The 21,720-nt window shown below is 43.4% G+C and overlaps 1 protein-coding gene across 4 annotated transcripts in view; it reads right to left on the reverse strand.

Annotated features, from left to right (window-relative positions):
- DAAM1 (dishevelled associated activator of morphogenesis 1) overlaps positions 1–21,720 on the reverse strand; it is a 3,124,549-nt gene that overhangs the window by 2,645,556 nt on the left and 457,273 nt on the right. Inside the window, exon 1 of one of the 4 annotated variants that reach the window (XM_044074459.1) lies at positions 19,728–19,983. The exons of the other annotated variants lie outside the window; for them this stretch is intronic. The gene's annotated coding sequence lies outside the window, so the exon portion shown is untranslated. Of the gene's footprint in view, positions 1–19,727; positions 19,984–21,720 lie in introns of those variants that run through there. 4 annotated transcript variants of the gene reach the window in all.

Raw genomic sequence — 21,720 nt, forward strand, 5'->3', positions numbered from 1 at the left:
CTAAAACACTACTTTCTTCAGAACCAGAATGTTCAGACAGACAGACTGGCAATCCAATTCTGAAACACAAGGAACTCTCTTTTCTTGCCAGTAGTAGTAGTAGGCAAGGAAAGGTCAGAAATTATTTCCTTTACAAATCATCCCTGCCCACAAAAACAGGAGAAGGCAAGATATTCTGTGTTAACTCCCTGGAAAATGAAAGAGCTTTAGTAGCATACTCATCCCAGACTCAGGATTCGTATCCCAGTTTAGTGAAAAATCTTCACCTGCCCCTTTCCCAGAGACTGACAAGAGTGTTTCTGCCTTGTCCTCCAAGGATAACCCTACAGCTGCAGAGGATGCGGCTATCTCCCATACATGGTGGCTATATGTACTGCACCAGAGGGAATAGTGGAAAAAGATGGGTAGTCTGAGACACAAAAGGAGCTGGCACAACGTAACTCCCTGACAACTTTTTTTTTTTTTTTTTTGTGTAAAGAGGGAAAGGTAAAACTGTGGAAAATGGCAGCTGCTATACAGGTTAAGCCGAGTATGAGACCTCAAAAGTGAACATCAGAGCCTGAATAAGTAGTCCTGATGCAAATCACTGACAGTTTCCCACAAGCACAGCATCCTGTCACTGACAATGTGATGAATAGTAATGACGAAAATGCAATGATTATGATGGTGAAGATGCGGTGAAGATAACATGAAGATGACAGTAATGAAGATGTGACAGACTACACCTACCCACTACAAAACATTTGTGGTAACAATTGCACCTTCAGGAGGCTATGTCACATGACATGCAACAGAAAGTAAATAGCCAGCTGCTCAATACACAAACATAGTTCAAATGAAGTAACTAAAGTAAAACCTATGTAGTTTACAATATGAAAGTCCGTGTTACATGATGAGAACATAACTGCAGCAAAAATAAATGGCAAAAAAATGTGCAAAGTCTTTAAAGGATTGACCAAAAAAGATCTCCTTTTATAAAAGGGCGGCCTCCTAACATGGCCCAAAGGAGTAAGATAATTTGTTACAAATAAAAATACTGAACAATACTTTATACTATTTCCAAATGCTGCACAATACTATTTGATGCCAGAACCAAAAAGAACCCTAGTAAGTAACGGAAGTTTTTTTTTTGTTTTGTTTTGTTTTTTTACAGCAGTCGCAACATCAAGGTAAGGTTGCATCCTTCAATCAAGTACACTTCTAATCATGACACCAACAAATGTTAACTTGTAAGAATTATTAAGCTGCATGATAAGCATATCTGTAATTTCAGAAAGAGAATTCACCTCAAGAAAGAATGATTTTGTGCCTCTAAAGTCACACCATGAAGCAAAGAAGCAGCTTGCTGCATGGCCATGCTTGGACAAATGACTCAAACAGTACGAGATACAGAACCCTAATAGCCGGAGAACCAAAATAAGTTTTCATTTAAGGAGCATCAAAAATCTAATGCCCTAACCTACGAGCAAGCACAACTTAACAGCAGATGTTCAAAAGATAAATACTGCAGTAGCCTTAGCTGTATGGGCCGGGTCATAGCTGTATGGGTTATACCCTGCTGTGATTAAAACAATGAGCATCAACAGTTTCAACACCTAGCTGCAGCCAAGTCATCATGGTCCAAATACGGGAAAAGGACTGTGATCAGAGACTAAAATCATATGACACTTTACATCAGCTTTTGAAACACTAGTGTCCAGTGTTTGGAAAAGTACTGGGCTCTATACTTCAGCAGAAGGATTAATGTTTAAAAAGTCTGCATATGCATGTTTGGAGAAAACAGTTGCCGATCCTCAAATGTGATCAATAGTGAATTATGCACTTGAGATTAAACTTATAAGTTCATAGGTAAGTACTATGCCCTTGTGAGCCATTTTAAGTACAGACAATTCCCTTTTTGTGCTCTAAATAACCTTTCCCATTTGGTTATAGATTGGCCTTTCCCATCCCATGCTCAATAATTACATATTACCCCTAATAAGAATAACCAGGATCATGCCATAGTTAAATTAAGGGGACCAGTGCGCATAGGATTAAACATTTAGGACCTCCCCTGTCCATCAGTAGTACAAGGGGGCAGTCCTGACATAAATTCTGTTTTCCATCCACAGATCTAAGTTGCACTTGAAAATGGACAGGGAAATATTAATGTAATTCACGGAGAGCTAATTTTAATAGCAAGCTCCAGCTGTGTGCTAGGATAAAACCGTCAACTATGGCACAGATGACTTCGGTTTGAGTCATAGCTCAGGCTCATGCCAGAGCTGGCAGAGGTGGATGGGTATTCCTACCTGGCTGGCTGGGGAAGAATGCATACAGGTACAAGTCCTCAAAGGAGAGGTAACAATATAGTGGACACCCTGGGTGCAGGCTTTTTGATCCATTAAGTCACTGCCTGGTGGTAGTTTTCATCTGTGAGTATATGGCAGCATGCAAATGGAAAAGAGCTACAATTCCCCAGTAATGCAAGTAACATGGCCCCCTGCCTGGTGGATGGTTAGCCCATAGAAATAATCTGACTGTCAAGATGCCGACAAGTGCACTAGCACCCCTCATGGGTATTGTTGCAGCTTTGTATTAGGACACTACCCAGCAAAATGCGCAGTAGCAAGGACTGCCCGAACCCCACCCAACACCCTGCGCATAATGTTCATTTTTTCTTTGTGTGTGAATAAACGTAAGAACACCTTCATTCACAATATGAATATTCAAAACATTCAATTGTAGTTCAAAGTAGTTGAATGTGCGCACTGCTGTAACTGCACAGTAAATGACCTGAATGTAAAACATGTAACATTATATATACATTCTAAATAGTAAAGTTTAATATTCGTTCATATGTTTTTCTAAGACAGTAGCAGTGTGGCAGCTACATACTGTTTACAGATAATAAACAATATATTGCAAACAGTACATTGTTCACGCTTTCTTCTGAATAGGAATATGTATATCGTGGTCTGTAGCAGTGTGGAAGCTATAGTCAGTGACCTGAATGCAACATATAAGGAACGGACATAAGCAACTGCAGGTCTTGGAAGAAAAATAGAAGTTATGTTCTTACCATAACGTTCCATGTTAGTTGTCTTCTTCTCGCCTTCTTCTTGCTGGATGGGTTCGGAGCCGACCTCGGCTCCGACTCGGCCACTCTAAAAGCTCGAGAGTTGGTTCCACCGGCTCGAGGCTCCCCTTATATCCCACAATGCTAGGCGAGAGTTACCTCAGATCTCGTTTGTAAGCTAACCCCAGCTTATAATAGTAACAGAATAACTCTAACAGAGTCCACCTCTAACAACAGGAAGAAGAAGGGTGACCTACATCCTGATCCAGGAAATATGCACAACAGCATATGCCTAAGAAAGAGGTGGTAGAAAGAGAGGTCACAATCACAACTCCTCTAGGTCTGTCCAGGCCAGGGGAAGGAGGGTGGGGCCGAAGAAGAAGGCGAGAAGAAGACAACTAACATGGAACGTTATGGTAAGAACATAACTTCTATATGTTAAGTTGTCTATCTCGCCTTCATTCTTGCTGGATGGGACCGCGTCCCTAGCACCTTATCCCGGGTGGCCTAACGGAACAGACTCCTGAGAACAGTGGAACCAAAGTTAGCTCTATGCCTAGAAGCTAAGTCCAACTTATAATGAGAAATGAAAGTGTGAGGAGTAGCCCAAGTAGCCGCTGCACAAATGGTGTCAATAGGCAGCCTGTCTTGGAACGCTAAAGAAGTAGCCAAAGCTCTGGTGGAATTAGGTTTATTAGGCAATTTTTGGTGTCTAATTTCATATACAAGAGAAATCAAAGATGTTAGCCATCTGGATAATGATACCTTTGAAACTGAAAGTCCCTTTCTGCTTTCCGCATAGGAGACAAACAGCTGATCAGATTTTCTGAATTGTTTTGTTCTATCCAAGTAGTACCTCAATTGACGATGAACATCCAGGCAGTGTAATTTTTGTTCAGACCTATTGGAATATTCTGGAAAAAAGACAGGGAGGTCAATGCTTTGATTTAGATTTGACGACGAGACCACCTTAGGCAAAAAGGACGGGTTAGTTCGTAAGGATACTCTGTCCTTATGAAACAATAGATAAGGAGGTCGACAGCTGAGTGCTTGAAGCTCTGAAACTCTTCTAGCTGAAGTAATAGCTACCAGAAAGAGAGTCTTCCATGATAGCAATTTTAAAGAACAGGATGCTGCAGGTTCGAAAGGGGGTAGAATCAAAGAAGTAAGAAAGTACAGTTTTGTACCTACCATAAATGTAGATGTTCGAGGATCCACATTGCTGCAGTCCTAACTATTGGGGTAGTCCGCTGTCCAGTCGGCCCGAATACCAAAGTATATGGCTGACGTCGGTCACGGCGCATTAGACTGATGTCAGTACGTCAGGGTATTAATGCGCATGACTGACGTCATATCCTCAGTCTTTTCTTGCCCCAGATGTCAGAAGACCCTAAAAAGACAAGGCCAAAACCAAAACACACCAAACATACCTGCACCAAAAATATATACAATATATACAAAGGTACCAGAATATAATCTCACCTACACCACCACCCCTAAACACAGAGGGGAAGGAGGGAGGGTAAATTGGACTGCAGCAATGTGGATCCTCGAACATCTACATTTATGGTAGGTACAAAACTGTACTATGTTCTTCATTCCACATTGCTGCAGTCCTAACTATTGGGTAGAATCCCAAAGCAGAGGTAAGGGAGGCTGGCAAATCATAAGGAAGCAGGAGCTGATAACATGCCTTGCAAAATAGCTGTGGCAAAACCAGCCCTAGACTTAGAGTAGAGAGGAAGGTGGTAATGCTTAGAGAAAGTATGCACTGAACTCCAAGTAGCTGCCTCCAAAATATCCTTAGTTGCCACCCCTTAGAAATGCTGTTGAAGTGGCAGTAGCCCTAGTGGAATGAGGCCTAATCCCAGCTGGAATCTCCTTGCCATGATGGGAATAACAAAATGCAATGCAGAACCCAATCCACCTAGAAATAGTTTGTTTTGACACAGGCTTGCCCTGCGAACTCAAAGCAAAAGAAACAAACAACTGCTGAGACTGCCTAAAATCCTTAGTCCTGCTTAAATAATAACGCAATTGCCTGTGTACATCTAAAGTGTGCAAAATCTTTTCCCCTTTATTTTGGGGATCTGCATAGAAAGTAGGCAAATGAATAGGTTGGTTTAAAGTCACACTAGAAACCACCTTAGGCATAAAGGAAGGATTAGTACGTAATGATACCCTATCCTTATGAAAAATCAAAAAGGCTCAACCGCCATAAGGGCCTGTAACTCAGAAACCCTTCTTGCAGAAGTAATGGCCAACAAAAAAGCAGTCTTCCATGACAAGTATTTCAGTTCAGCAGTAGCCGCAGGCTCAAAAGGTTGTAGAGTAAGTTTCTCCAACACAAAATTGAGATCCCAAGCAGGAGTAGGAGCTCTACGTGGGGGTCTTATATTCTTTGCCCCTCTAAGAAATTGCTTGAACAAAGGATGTGAAAACAATGGTGGGTCACAATCATAGTGAGCTGAAATTGCTGCAGCATGAATCTTAATGGAAGAGAAAGACAAACCTTTGTCCAATAACTCAGTAAGATATTGAAGAGCCACACTCAAATTAGGCTCCGAAATCTCCAAATTCTTTGCTGCAGTCCAAAATAAAAATCTCTTCCATTTTTCCACGTACACTTTCCTTGTACTAGGTCTTCTGGCTTCCATAATCACATTTAAAACTTGTTGAGGAAGTTGAGACCTGCTGTCTTTCAAAACAGAATATGCCAGGCTGTTAGATGAAGAGAGTGAAGCTTGACATTGAGCAGACGACCGTCCTTCTGAGACAACAGATGTGGAATCAAGGGTAAAGGCCATGGAGGCTTCCTTACCAGACTCCTCAGTAATGGGTACCAGTGCTGCCGAGGCCAATCTGGAGCTATTAAAATCATCCTTGGCTTGTCTTGTCTGACCTTTAGAAGCACCTTTGGGAGAAGAGGAAGAGGTGGAAAAGCATACACATGAAGATTTTTCCAACTGAAAGAAAGAGCATCCACTTTCCAAGCTGTGTGATGAAATCCCTTCTGCAAAACTGTGGCAGCTGGTGGTTTAGTGGAGAAGCGAACAGATCTATGTCTGGAGTTCCCCATGACACTGTCAATTTTTGAAATACATGAAGATCCAGTTTCCACTCGTGGGGATCCATGATTTGCCTGCTTAACACATCTGCTAAGGAGTTCTGTGCTCGGCAGAAACCTTGCCTGAAGAGTTAGGTGCAAGCTGACCGCAGTCTCCCATAAAGGCATTGCTGGCCTGCACGATCGGTGAGAATGCGTGTCCCCTTGTTTGTTGATGTACCACATGACAGTTGTGTTGTCTGTTAGAATCAACACCTGCCCTGGAAGAAGTAACTCCTTGAAAGCCATTAATGCAAACTGGACTGCTAACATCTCTTTCATGTTGATATGTAGATGCTGTAGTCTGGCAGGCCACTTGTCTTGTATCCATTTTCCATCTAGATGAGCTCCCCAAGCAATGTCTGAGGCATCCGTCGTTAGAATCTGACTCGCCTCTGGCCGGGTCACAGAGAGTCCCTTGTTTAGGTGACATTCCTGAGCCCACCACAAAAATTCCTTTTGAATGCAAGGTATTATTTGAATGACAGTGTCCAAATCCTGGCAGTGCTGTGTCCATAGATTTCTGAGATACCATTGTAGCTTCCTCATATGCAGTTTGGCATTGGGAAGCACCAGAATACAAGATGCCATGAACCCTAAGGCTTGAAGGACTGTCCTTGCAGTCAGCCCGGACTGAAGAGATAGTTGATGGAAGTAACTGGATAGATTCTTTTGTTTGTCCGGGGTTAAAAAGGCCATCTGGGCTGCTGTATTCAGTCTCACACCCAGAAAGCACATGTCTTGAGAGGGTACTAGACTGGACTTTATTTCGTTCACAGAATACCCTAGGCATCTTAGCACTGCTATAACATATTCCAAATGCTGTAGAAGGTCTTCCTTTTCTTGAGCCAGAATCAGGCAGTCGTCCAAGTAAGGATAGATTTGAATTCCTTTTAGCCTGAAGTAAGCTATCACTGGAGCCAGAACCTTTGTGAATACTCTGGGTGCAGTGGATAAGCCAAAGGGCAATGCAGAGAACTGATAATGAGAATTTCCAGCTCGAAAACGCAGATACTTCCTGCAACTTAGCCTTATAGGCACATGAAGGTAAGCTTCCTTGAGATCTAAAGTTACCATCCAGTGATCTTTGCCCAGCAGAGGTAAAAGCTGTTGTAACGTCAACATTTTGAACTTGGGAATGTCCAGATAAGTGTTGAGGATAGATAAATCCAGAATTGGTCTCCACGTGTTCCCCTTCTTTGGTACTAGGAACAGGCGAGAATAAAATCCTAGGCCCCTTTCTGGCACAGGAACTGACTGAATGGCTCCTATTTGGAGCAACAGAGAAATTTGCTTGTGAGCCTCTGTTCTTTGTAGAGGAGGAATGTCTGGCATGCCTTTGAAAGGAGGCAAGGTATGGAAATAAAACCTGTAACCGTGGTGAATGATATCCAGGTACCCATCTGTCTTGGGTAATTAAATCCCAATTTTCTTTGAAAAGAGACAGCCTTCCTCCCAGAGGTGCTGCCAGGCGAGAATGTACTGGCAGCTGAAAAGGCAGGTCATTGGGTCTGCTTACGAAAGGACTGACCCCTGCCCTCACCAGAAGACTGAGCAGGTGAACTCCCTGTCCTAGGCCTAAAAGAACCTTGAGCTCTGCCCCTACCACGTCTAGACCTACCCCTAGACTGGGAATCATAAGCAGGATAAGTCCACCCCTTAGTAGGCCAATTTCTACTAAACTTCGGAGGCTGCACCTGCAAAAAATCTTTAACAGTTTGCATAGACTTAGCCTTGTCCTCCATTTTCTTTAAAACTGCTTCAACAGGCGAACCAAACAACACATCAGACTGTAAAGGAGCATCCAAAATCCTTGTCTTAACATGCTCAGCTAAGTTCTGATCTCTCAACCAGGCGTGCCTACGAAGAACAGAACCAGTGGCAGACACCCTCGAGGAGGCCTGCACAGCATCAAAACCACACTGCAAGGAATGTTTACCCACCTGTTCAGACACATGAACTAAATCCTGCAACTCTTTACACACAATACCTTCTGCCAGAGCATCCACCTTAGATTTCAATTGTGAAAGGAGGTAATTCTGATATTTTAACATGTGAAACTGACAATTCAATGCCCTCATGGCTAAAGTGGAAGAAGTATACACTTTCTTTCCCCATCTATCCAAAGCCCTTGACTCTATCAGGAGGAACAGGATTTTTAACCACAGAAGCCTTCACACCTTTAGGCCCCTGAGAGACAGTTTCCGGGTCTGCCCTAGGACTCTTGAAAAGATACTTATGAGCTTCAGGCACCCTATAGTACCTATCCGGTTTAACTGGTGCAGGAGGCAAAGAATCAGGATTCAGGGAAGCCTCTGCAAAAACATCTTCCACCACATTCAGAACCGGAGGTATAGCTAAAGGCCTATGCTGGGGTAAAAACAAGAATTCCCTAAGCCTCTTCCTGGAATCAGAGAAATCTTGACCTTCCCATTTAAAATGCTCCCTCATGGAATGCAGAGTCTCCAAAAATGAAAAATCCTCAGGAGGAGAAGCTGAAGGAGTAGAATCATCCACATCAGAATCAGAATAAGGAGGATACTCCTGCAAGTCTTCAGCCGAAGACTCAGAAGCCTCCGAACAGTGCTCAAAACTCTCAAACTCAGGTTCCACCCTAGGCCTCTTATCAGGAGGGGGCATAGAACCTCTAATCATAGTAATCAAATCCTCTGCCATTTTAAGCATATGTTTCTTAGGCAAAGACCCTGAAGCACTAGGAGAAACCCCCACTGAAGCTACACTAGGCCTGCCTCTCAAAGAAGCCTTGGAAACAGAGGGAGGCTCTAACCACCTTAGGAAGAGAGGGAAGAACAGCCACCTGAGAAGCCCCTCAGCCTGGCCTACTTCCTGAGAGGATACATCCTGTAACAATAAAGTCTCTCCCTGAGACTCCAAAGAAACACCTGGCAGAACCTCCGGCTCCACTGAGCCTTCTAAAGAACCGGCGCCACGGACTGTCGGTTCTTCCACTCAGGCTTTGCTGCTTTATCCTTGCGCTTTTTGCGAAGCGGCGTGGAACATCCGGCGGCATTTTATAATTACAACGCTTCCCAAACACTAACCTGGCACAGTCTAACCTTCTCTTAATAGTGCGTTTGTTAAATCTTGCACAAGAGCGGCATCCAACAACGTCGTGCTCAGGCCCTAAACAAGGTATACACAAAGTATGGTAATCCCTATGAGGTATCTGTTTCCCACAAGAAATACAGTTATTCACTTTTTCTGACATCCGGTTAAATACTGAGGCAAGAAAAAACCAAAATATTCTAGCGGGTACTTAGCCAACTTTGATTCGGTCTGAAACTCTGACTTCAGAAACTTTCAGAACGCCAACCTGCACTCGCAAAATTGCTTCTGCATCGGACCATGCGGCAAAAAAGACTGAGGATATGACGTCGGTCATGCGCATTAGTACCCTGACGTACTGACGTCAGTCTAATGCGCCGTGACCGACGTCAGCCATATACTTTGGTATTCGGGCCGACTGGACAGCGGACTACCCCAATAGTTAGGACTGCAGCAATGTGGAATGAAGAACATCTAAATTTAGGTCCCAAGGAGAAGGAGGATTTCTTATAGGAGGTCTGAGAAGAAAAACTCCTTTCAAAAATGCTTTGCAAAGCTTGTGGGACATTAAGGCAGATTCAGAAATGCCCACATGAAAGTTAGAAATAGCTGCCAATTGAACTTTAAGAGTAGAAGGGGATGAACCTGCATGGAAGAGTTCAGCTAGAAAATCCAGGACTATTTGGATGGAAGCAGTGAAAGGATCTATGTCCCTTCCTTGAGCCCAATATGTGAAGCGTTTCCACTTACTCAAATAAATCTTCCGAGTGGAAGATTTATGGGAAGCTATCAAAATATCTCGAACAGAGTGAGATAATTGAGGAAGCCTGGCTAAGGTTGGAACTGGAGGAACCAAGCAGTGAGGTTCAGAGAGGGGAGGGAGCGATGTAACTGACCCGACTGATGGATCAAAAGATCTGGAACTAGGTCCAGATGCCACGGTCGCTCCAATAGAAATTGATGTAGAAAGGGGAACCACACCTGTCGAGGCCAGTAAGGATCAATGAGGCCTTCTGAGCGATAGCTTTCTGTATCACTTGAGAGATTAGTGGGAAGGGAGGAAATGCATACAGAAGTCCCCGGGGCCAAACTTGGACTAGAGCGTCTCTGCTGGGTTGGCCTGGTAAAGGGAATAGAGTGAAAAATTCTCTGCACTTGCTGTTTTGGGGAGTAGCAAAAAGATCGCAGCAAGGCTGACCCCACTTGAGGAAAATTTCTCTCACAACAGAGTCTTTCAGAGACCACTCGTGAGGCATGAGAATAGCTCTGCTCAACTTGTCCGCAATTTGATTGGACTTCCCGGGGATGTGCGTTGCTATCAGAAACCGCTGAGAAGAAATCGCCCATTGCCACAATCTGAGTGCTTCTCGACACAGGGGGTATGACCTGGTTCCGCCTTGTTTGTTGATGTACCACACTACAGACATATTGTCTGTCTGGATTGCAATCGTTCCCAAGGGAAGAGAGTCTTGAAGGGCTTGCAACGCTAAAAGCACTGCTCTCATCTCCAGAACATTTATGTGCAAGTGGCATTCGTTTGGTTGCCATGTGCCCTGGACCGTCCTGCCCTGATAATGCCCCGCACGCCAGCAGGGAGGCATCCCTTGTCAGAGTAGCAACGGAGGGTGGAACAAAGGGTCTTCCCAACAAGAGCTGAGGGGAAGACATCCACCACATGAGATGATTTTGCGCCTGCGTGATCATAATGGTGTGAGACATTGGAAGTTGCTGGTATGACCATTGTGTAAGGAGCATCCATTGAAGGATCCGCATGTGGAATCTGGCTAATGGAAGCAGAGGTATGGCCGCCATAATTCCCAACACTTTCAGAACTAACCTGGCTTTGATTCTGTTGTTGTTGAAAAGTGAGACCAGTTTGTGAATGTCTGTTATTCTCTGATGTGTTAGTCTCAGACATGTCTACTGTGTCTAGATTTGCGCCTATGAAAGTAATAGCGACAAGGCGACAAAACAGACTTTTCGCAATTTATTGAAATGCCTAGCTTTTGACAAATGCGAAAAGTGTAATCCCTGGCCATCAGAAGGAGATGCTTGGTGGGAGCTGTGAGGAGTCAGTCGTCCAAATATGGAAACACCTGGAATCCTTGTCGTCTCAGGTGAGAAGCTACCACTGCCATGCATTTGGTAAACACCCGGGGGCAGTGGTGAGACCAAAGGGCAGGGCCCTGAACTGAAAATGACTGGTTCCCAGCCTGAAGCGGAGGAATCTTCTGGGGCGTCTGTTCATTTTTATGTGATAGTACGCATCCTGAAGGTCTATAGAGCACATCCATTTTCCTTTTCCCAATAGGGGAAGGATGGACTGCAGCGTGACCATCCGAAATCTTGTTTTCTTTACTGATCTGTTCAAGACACTGAGATCCAAAATTGGTCTCCAGTCCCCTGTTTTCTTTGGAACTAAAAAGAACCTTGAGTAGATTCCGGATCCTTGCTGGTCTGCTGGAACTGGCTGAATTGCTCTTTTTGCAAGCAGTTTTGAAATCTCCAAAACCGCAAGATCCCTTTGAGTGGGTGGAACATCTGGAAGGGATTTTTTTGATTGATTTGGAATGCGAAGAAAGGGGATAGAATAGCCTTCGGAAATGATAGACTGTACCCATTTGTCTTGAGTCAGGGATAGCCAGGCTTCTGGGTACAGTGACAATCTTCCCCCGACTGCCTCCGAAGGTGGGCAGTCGGGCAACACCTCAGGGATGCTGAAAGGGCTTGTCAGAGAAGGTTTCCGATTGCCCTGGTTCTGCGGACCCCCTGCCCCTAGGGCGGCGTCTACCATTGTTATTCCGCCTCTGCCTCTGGCGGGAAGCGACTCTGTCGTCAGGCGAAGTCCCTTGAGATTGTTTACGGAACCACATCTTTCCACCTTTCTGGCCTTTGGGGTAAGGCCTAGAAGGAGTAGAAAACGGACTCCGGCGGCAGAAAGGGTCTTGCCATCAGTTTCGCACCTAGTCAAGGTTTCTTTCACTTGAGGACCAAAGAGAGATGATCCATCAAACGGGGAGTTAGTGAAAGACGTCTTGAAGGGGTCCGCAAAATTGCATAGCCGCATCCAGGCATGCCTACGTAAGGCCACACCTGTCCCTGCGGCTCTACTCGCTCCATCAGCCGCGTAAGAAAGAAGGCGCATGGAGGAGTTGGTTATGGAGTTAAGGGTAGCCAGCTGCGTGTTCATCTTATCTTGAAAACCCGCAGCCGTAGGGTCCTTTAACATTTCACTCGCTTCCTTGATCAAATCCCTTTGAAGACGAGTAAAATGGCATAGGTAGTTCAGCGAACGCATGGTAAATGTCGCTGACGAGAACATCCGCTTCCCGTACCTGTCCATGGACCTAGATTCCTTGTTAGGTGGATGGACAGGTACTGAAGGATCAGCTAAGCTCCTTCTTAGTGGCAGCAGCTACCACCATAGCATCCACAGAGACTCCTTTCGTCAAGAACTGTTTGTCTGCTGGTGCCGTTATGAACTTGGAGGGTCTCCTGGGAGTGGGGTCCACTGAATCAGGAGCCGTCCATGCCTTCTTAGCAACCACCTGCATGAGGGGGTCAAAGGGGGGGACACCCAGGAGGTGGAAGGGCGAGAGCCAAATGCCTCAAGATACACAGATTCATCCTCCGAAGGGTTGAGGGCTGGCCAATTTCCCCTCTGCTTCAGGATCTCTAGAATGTCTGCAAATGAGACATCTTCAGAAGGGGAGCAGGGGAACCCTCAGAATCATCTAAATCTGTGTCAGGCGTGATGGACTCAGGTGAGTCAATGTGTTTCCTCTTACACTTCCTCTTCCGAGGGGGCTCTTCTGCCAAATCAGGAGAGGCCTCGGAAGAGGATGAAATCCCCACAGGGGGTTCCTGAGGAGCTGGCTCTCTGCGGTCCGGGATGAGGGAGTGAGTCGACTTGACCTGAGGCACCGTGAGGGAGGGGCGGAGCCGACTGTGGGGTAGAGCCAGGCTCTAACACACTCCGCATGACCTCGAATGCACCCCTGTCAGGCAAAGCCAGAGGTCCCGCTCCGAGAAGCTAAGAACCCCCTCGGCACCGACAGTGATGGCTCCGAGGCGATGTTGGAGCCGAACTCACCAGCGCCGAAGCACCGAGAGGAGAGGGGTCGGACAAGGGTCGATGCCACTCACCCCTCGGAGCCGACGAGGAAGTCCGGCGCCGAGATTCTTCCAAGGAAGTAATCGGAGCCGACGACGGAGCCGAAGACAATTGTATCAGCTCCGACGCTAACACAGTCTCGGTTCCGACGCGACCCGGCTCCGAGCTCAAGAGAGTCGAAGGAGGAATATATTGATGGACCGGAGCAGGCATCGACTGATGAGTCGGGCTCTGAAGCATCTGGGCCAGTGCCTCGGACTTAAGAAGTCGACTCACTACCCTCTGAAGGTCATGATCCGACAACCTCAATGACCTAGAGGAGTGAGATCTTTGGCTCCGTTCAGACAGCAGGGGAGATCCTGGAGCCGAATGAACGGAGCCAAGGGATGGTGACCTGGACCTCTTCCTAGTTGTCGGCTCCGATGGTCTGGATGGAGCCGACACGGGAATTTCTAATATCTCGGCTCCAGCCGGAGCCGAGGGAACCACAGAAACTGTGGACTGAGACTCATCGGCTCCAGCCGGAGCCGATGTAGACAGAGGCTTAGAAACTTTAGGTCTCAGCTCAGTTGTCGGAGCCGAAGACCTAGATGCCTTAGAGGGCTTCCCTGTAGATACAGAAAGGGAATCCTCTGGCTTGAGTAAGCCCCTTAAAATTAACTTATTTTTCTTTCCTGCAGGACCGTGGGGCTGAAGCCATGGCACACAGCACAGGAGTCCTGCAGGTGCAAAGGTCCCAGACAGTAGACACAAGAAGTGTGAGCGTCTGTCAGAGACATTTTCTGACAGCACGCATCACACTTCTTGAATCCGGAGACCTTTGCTTCTTTAGACATCTCAAAAGGTGTAATCACACACACAGTCACAAACACACTAATTACACCCTGTCTAGTTTAAATTATAATAAACCACTAACTAGGTTTTTAAAATAAGAAAAATAACACACACACTCCACTAGGGAAAGAAAAAAAAGGCCTGTAGGCCCAAGGGAAGAACTTAAAGTTCTTGAGGGAAAAAAACAGGAATTTTTAAGAAAGGGGATAAGAATTCCTCTAAACTAAGGGAAATAAGTAAAAATATTAAAAATAAAGGGGTTTTAATAGACTAACTTCACAAGAAAAGTCACTTACCAAGAACCGGTAGAAAACCAACACCTCGATAGCTGTAGCGGCAAACGAGATCTGAGGTAACTCTCGCCTAGCATTGTGGGATATAAGGGGAGCCTCGAGCCGGTGGAACCAACTCTCGAGCTTTTAGAGTGGCCGAGTCGGAGCCGAGGTCGGCTCCGAACCCATCCAGCAAGAATGAAGGCGAGATAGACAACTTAACATCATCAGTTTTTAGGCTACTTCTGTAATGCAGCATGCACTGGTACTGCACAGTACTTGACATCAGTGCTGATGCCCTGCATATCTCAGTTACTAAATACATACGAAGTAGAATGCATTAATTTAACTGTAGTTTAACATGTAGTTCAGAAACTATGGTAGCTCATGGAAAAACAGTGTTACTACTCCTGTAAAGAAACAACTTGTACATACCTGATGCAGCAACCCTCACACACAATAAATGGGCACTGGGCAAGTATTCCTTTTTCTGAACTTGGTTTAATACACAGATGAGGAAGTGATGGGTAGATATGGTGTTAAGCAAAGGAATGCAGAAGGTCAGATGGTAGTGGATTTTATAAAAAGGATGGACATGACTGTGAATACATATTTTAACAAGAGGGAGGAGCATAGTGTGACATACAAGAGTGGAGGAAGATGCACACAGGTGGATTATATCTTATGTAGAAGGGCCAGTCTGAAGGAGATTGGAGACTGTAATGTGGTGGCAGGGGAACGTGTAGTTAGGCAGCATAGGATGGTGGTTTGTAGGATGACATTGGTGATCAAGAAGAGGAGGATGAGTGTGAGGGCAGCACCAAGGATCAAATGGTGGAAATTGAAAAAGGGCAATTGTGAGGTGATGTTCAGGGAAGAGTTAAGACAGGCAATGGGTGGCAGTGAAGAGTTACCAAATAGCTGGGTAACTACAGCAGAGCTAGTAAGAGAGATGGCTAGAAAGGTGCTTGGTGTGACATCTGGAAGGAGGACAAGGAAACCTGGTGGTGGAATGAAGAAGTACAGGAGAGTAATCAGAGAAAGAGGTTGGCGAAGAAATGGAATTGTCAGAGAGATGAAGAAAGTAGACAAGAGTATAAGGAGATGAGGTGCATGGCAAAGAGAGAGGTGGTGAAGGATAAGGCGTATGAAGAGTTGAAGAGTTGTATAAAAGGTTGGACACTAAGGAGGGAGAAAAGGACCTGTACCGATTGACTCGACAGAGGGACCGAGCTAGTATAGATGTGCAACAGGTAAGGGTGATAAAGGATAATGAAGTATTTACTGGTCTGTAACCACTGCGTCTACACGTAGTTTACCAATTTCCTCAAAGCAGTGCTATGTTGGAGGTGGTATATTGATGTAGCGGGGAGGGTGGGAGGTGCAGGGGGGCTTGTCCCCCCATGCAGATGTGATTAATATACAAAACTATACAACAGAAACTGATTTTGATTAAATACATTTTGTTTTATTTTTATTTGTATACTTTGCTCATCCTGTGATGGCTTAAATGAAATTAGTGCAACATGAAATAAGCAGAGAAAAAAAACAGCAACATGAGTACATATATGAATACAAAAAGCACAAGGTCATCAAAACCAAAGTGTACAAAACTGCACATGAGAATTAGAAACAGAAAAGTAAGATCTGGAAGACATCATATGCTATTTCAAAGTGAAAACAAATGATGACTGGGGACCTAAGGAGATACACATATGCTTTGAAATGCAACTCAGTTCAGTCTTGAAATATCAATTAAAGAAACAACAGAAAATAAAAATGTTTTTAAAAAAGTTAGAAAACATGAAAGAGGGATGGGAGGTTGCTGCATGATTAGGTTCCAGATCTACAGTATGACAGCCCTGGTTATTATTTTATTTTATTTTTTTTTTGGCTAACATTATGTCAAGCTCTGGTTGTAAAAAGTTTACAGCGGTAGCTGCGGTACTCTCCAGTACCTGTACTGTTGATTTTTCTGCCGGGACTCCACTAAAAATGGGAGTTCTCAGTTTAACATTCCGTTACCATATCCATTCCAGCTGAGGTGGTTATTCAGGAAGCAAGTTTAAAGCGCATTGTTATTATTGTTAAAACACAGTTTTTGAACATAAGTCAGCACTACTGCTGAAATAAATCTATTACACTGCAAAATGACTTGACTTAACCGTAGTGAATCTCCTATTCCTTTACTTGTCCTCATATTTATAAAAATACACTGCGCATTAACTAGCTACCATAACAGTGCGGGCAGAAAAAAGTCAACTTGTCAATACTGTGTACAATACTGAGCTTGTGCCTGGCTATGATGTTTGACTGTCTTTACATCATTTACAAAAAAAGACTAAAAAAGAATAACTCCGCCAGAATGAACATTTTTTGAGAACAGCAAAGTATGACCACACAATGAATAATCACACAGAATATTCGCAATGACACTTGCGAATCTGCATGGCTCGTCAATCATGCATGATTAACATGCCACATCGCACACTGTTGCCATGTCAATCACTTTCACCACGCCCATTTCTGTGCTGAAATGCCAGTGGGGGTAGTGTTCTAATACAAAGCCATTGTCGCTATACTACGCTGAGGTAATTGCATAGTACAGTGGAATGAATGAGAGTCTGACTGAGGAAGGCTTCATGGTCAGCAGGTATCTGAGCAAAAAGCACCTACAATTAAAAAAATACATGTAACAGTGGGATATATAAAATGTAAAATAAAAATAACATGGTAACACCACCTAAGAAAACAAACATGAAAAAGGACTAAAACGTTTTGACTTAACAGTTGTTTAATTTTATTTTGCTAACCAGTTAAATCTAACTGGGCAATTTGAGGTGGCAATACCGGAAAGAAGAAATTTTGCCAGGAGAAAGGGAAGCACCCATGTCATTCACTGATGAGTGCAACAAGTTCTGTAACATCCAGGAACTACATATACTTCAAGCATAGAGCACTTCAGTTTTAATGAATCATTTGAAAGAATGCACCCCCACTTCGATCATCGATACATCTTCAAGCACTTGGTGATGGGATAGAACCAACACAATCTTTTTGGCTTTTGAGCATCAAAAGTTAAATGTGCTACTTAAACCAAGTCACTGATTCATTCATGTACACTTGCAAACATGAATGTTCAGATAACCTATGTTCGCCTTAACCAGCTACAGCAATATATATTTTAGGAACTGAATGGTGCATGCAGAACCGGAACAATTTTCATTGTTTCCAATACAAAGTAAAAACAACTGACTGCATCCTCTGTATCTGCCCCACCCAGCTGTTATTCTCATAAAAATAGTCTTTTGTTAAACACACTGCAACAACATTCATAGAAATTCCAAAAATGCAACCTGTTTTAGTTTAACAACTTATGCTTCAGGAGCATGCACCCAATAAGTCATGTGACTGAGAGAAAAAAAATCAACTTCTCTGTGAGCTAATTTGGCATTACTGGAAAATACAATGCAGCTGCTAGGACTTCAACCGGTCTTCTGACTCAGGTCCTATTCTTAGCGTAAGCATTACTAATTCATATATAAATTTATTAAGACAAAGTTCTACGTGAAAATCTCCCTCTGCAAGATCTAACAGAAGTTACTTGTAAATATCAAATGTTAAAATCCTGTTACCTCAACATAAACAAATTGATCTATTTTTTTCATGGCTAGATTTCATAAGCTAAAAAACTGCTCTCATCTTCCTTGAGGCATTTAAAACATGTATGTTTACTACCTATAGACACTAGGGGTTACTGATTCAGTCAAGATTTGTGCTATGGGCTTTTTCAATCACATGCAAGGCTTCCCAGTTGCTAAGCTTTCCTCTCTGCTGCTCCCCACCCTGTTACTAATCCCCATGGGTCCAACAGTTCAGCTGTTATGGGTTGGTGCGCACTTGAGTTCCCCCCTTAAGCAAGTCGCCAATGAAATTTCACATCAGTAGTACATGAATAAAATCAGACAAGCTGTGTATAAAATAAAACTATGATTACCTCAGTAACAGCACAGTGATATAAGCCAATCTACCCCCAAATTACCCACACTCAGTTTTAAGAACTGCACAGAGAATCACAATCTGTATTAAACGCTGTCGCACCTGACATTTAGGAAATACTCGTCACATAATATTCCTGAAAGATTTCTTCCAACAATTAAAGAAACAAATGTGTGCATCCTTTAGTTGCATCTGCACTGTACCAAATATAAAAAGGCCACTACACATTTACATCCTAAAACATTTATACGACTATCATGTTTTAAACTTAAAATACACAGCTGCGGTGAAAGGCAGCTGAGTTACCACAGTGATCCTTTGAGGTTTTGGAAATTTTTATTCTTGTTTCACTGTATTATGAAATGACAACACACTAAGCAATTACAAAGATATTCAGTGAGGAGGAAGAAAACACATTGCAAACTCTAGTGGCTGCCTTTTATGATTTAAGTCCTTAACTACATTGCACCTGAATCTTTCAGAAGAAATGCAAAGTACCCAATGATAAAGAAAACTTCCTTCTGTCACAAAACTAATGCAAGTAGTTTTGTACAGTGTAACACTAATGCATTGCCCTTCCCCTCTCTACCCTGTCAGACATGTCTGAAACTGCAAGGCTGAAATTAATCTCAAGCCTAGGCAAGGAAATGATAAACCATCTCACCGGTGATAATATGGTTGCCTTACAGTGAATCACAACACTAACGTCTTGTCTGCCACCTTGTAGTACACATACAACTAACTTTGCTCCCTATATTATTCAGGTGGTTTCTCAGAAAGCCTTTAATCCTGTGAACTGTTGACAACTATTCTAACCTCTTGCACAATTTCATACAGCTGTAATTGTACACTTTCATAAGTGATTTACACTACAGATTCTTAACTGCTCTCTAGCTCAGAGCAAACTAAATTACAGGCTTAATGACAAAGCTAAACAAAAACTAAACCTCTTTCACTACACCAATATTTCTCAAGCAAATCACTTTTAAGAAGCACAGTGTGTGTGGGGTTAACAGGATTCATTACAGAACAGAACAAACACTAGGAATGTATTCAGCATACAAAGAACAAACATTAGGAAACGAGCCGTTGCCACTAGTTCTACAACTGCCACTCAGACTAAAGGGTACAGTACTATTTTCCCCTGAAAAGTTAATTATACAGACGTTACAGAACACTGAAGTACCACTTAAAAAAATGCAAACCTGCCACAAAAATACTAACTTCCAAAGCATAAAAGCATCTGAAAGACATTTTATAATAAGACGTTTTTATTACCTGAAATGTAGGCAACAATCTGGTCTCACATGTCAAAGGAAATATCCACTTCCTCGAGAGGAAAAGCAAACAGACTAGACTAAAATTCTGCCCTGTTTTAGAAGTATTGCTTTCCTCCAGTATAAGTTCATATCCTCTCAGAAGGTTAAGAATCCCATCAGATACTACCACCTATAACAGCAGTCCAGTGTTAGCAACCATTCTTTTACGCAGAATTTTAAAATAAAAAGACAGGCAATGGGTTAATGCATCCCTTTCTCATCTGGGACAAAAAGGAATGTCATAGATGTGTTGCTACAGTCAAAAGCATAGATAGCACAGAACCACTCCCCCTTTAACACTCTCAGCCTAATAGGACGGACTCAGATGCAAGCCAACCCCCTCCACTTTGTCAATGTATGCAAGAGCCACTGGGTTTAGTCATGCAGTAAAGGCTGCCAGACTGCAATGCCTGGAGGTGTGCAAATCTTAACCATTACAGCAAGTTCATGAATTTAGCATGTTCCAGCCAACCAAGCCTGTTTGGTAACAAAGGCACGACCTGATTAGGTCTTTCTTTACACAGGCAAAGCAAAAGTATTTATATCTGGAAGATTTATTTATATCTGGCAGATACCTAGTCCTATGCAATTACTTCATAGTGCGCTATGACAAAAAGACGCAGCTAATCTATTTCTGACAGGTCCAGATGTGAAAGAACGGGGTTCAGACAGAGTCCGGCATTTCATACAATAAAGACTATTTAAACTGCATATCAATGTTTTTTTTAGAAGTATCTAAAAGACGGAACTACATCATTCTTCAAGAAGCAGGAAAAACAAACTACAGACCCTTAAGGGAACAATTCTCAATACTTCCTCAACACATTACATAGATAAGTGGTCTCACAAGAATGATGAGCATTAGGACAAAAATGCACAAACTGCAACAAGACTGTAAATATATATTTATCAAAATTAATGATTTGGATGGCAAGGACTTGTACCTTCTATGAATGCCTGCCACTTAATCATCTCTAAAGTCACCACTGCAGTGGTCATTTCCACTTCCTTCACCCCTACTCTGTACTATCCTATATGACAAAAAACGTTTTCACTTTTACTTGGCAGAGAAAGTAAGTACAGTATAGGGGAAAGTTCTCACTCGCTGTAAGCACAGGGCACTATGTTACCTTTCCTTCTTTTTTTCCTGTTATTTTTGCAGTCTTGCCTGCTGACCATCAACCCACCCATTAATGGACTTGAGCCTATTTGTTTCCTTGTGATGGGGAGGTCAGACATATTTGGAGGGATCCATCATTAGGCAGCAATAAGGGTTCTATGTATCCTTAATTAGCATCCTAGCTATAGTGACATTTTATCATTGCCCTACCCCACCACTGGGTCGGGCAGAATGAGGAATCCACAACAGTGGAATTCTATGACGACTTCCCCATGCAGAAGCACATTTTCGTGTAATAACAGTGAAGGCTTCTACCTACTGGCTTCTGCACTGTTGCCACTGTGAGGGTACATGGAAACTTACAGACAAGCTCTGCCCCCCCCTCCCCCGCCAATGGTCCTACCCAGCTTCCCCATCTGCTGCAAGTGCCCAGGATGCTTATCAAACCTGGATCGCTTAAGCTGTAATAAGGCCTGCAATGGGTCACTGCATTACTCACATCGCAGAATTTTCATCCACACAAATCACGTGATCTGTTATGCTTCACTTTTAAGTTAAAATAGAAAAATTATGTTTATTAGATAGTCTGGGGCATATCATAGTAGATGGAAATCACAACAAGCATTTGCATTACCATCTGAAATTCTGACTATGGCCACTACTGGCTCATTCACACTGATTAGTTGGTTTATGTGTAATATAACTGAAACAACTAGAGCACTGATGTGCACAATCTAGACGGGATATTATTAAAAATGCACCTGTGTCATAAAACAGAGACAGTTTAGATAAAATAAAGGCACACTATGCATGTCCCTCTCAAAGACCTTCA

The sequence above is a fragment of the Protopterus annectens genome, chromosome 6.part0 (genome assembly GCF_019279795.1).
Source record: "Protopterus annectens isolate FY-2018-M chromosome 6.part0, PAN1.0, whole genome shotgun sequence".
NCBI lineage: Eukaryota > Metazoa > Chordata > Ceratodontiformes > Protopteridae > Protopterus > Protopterus annectens.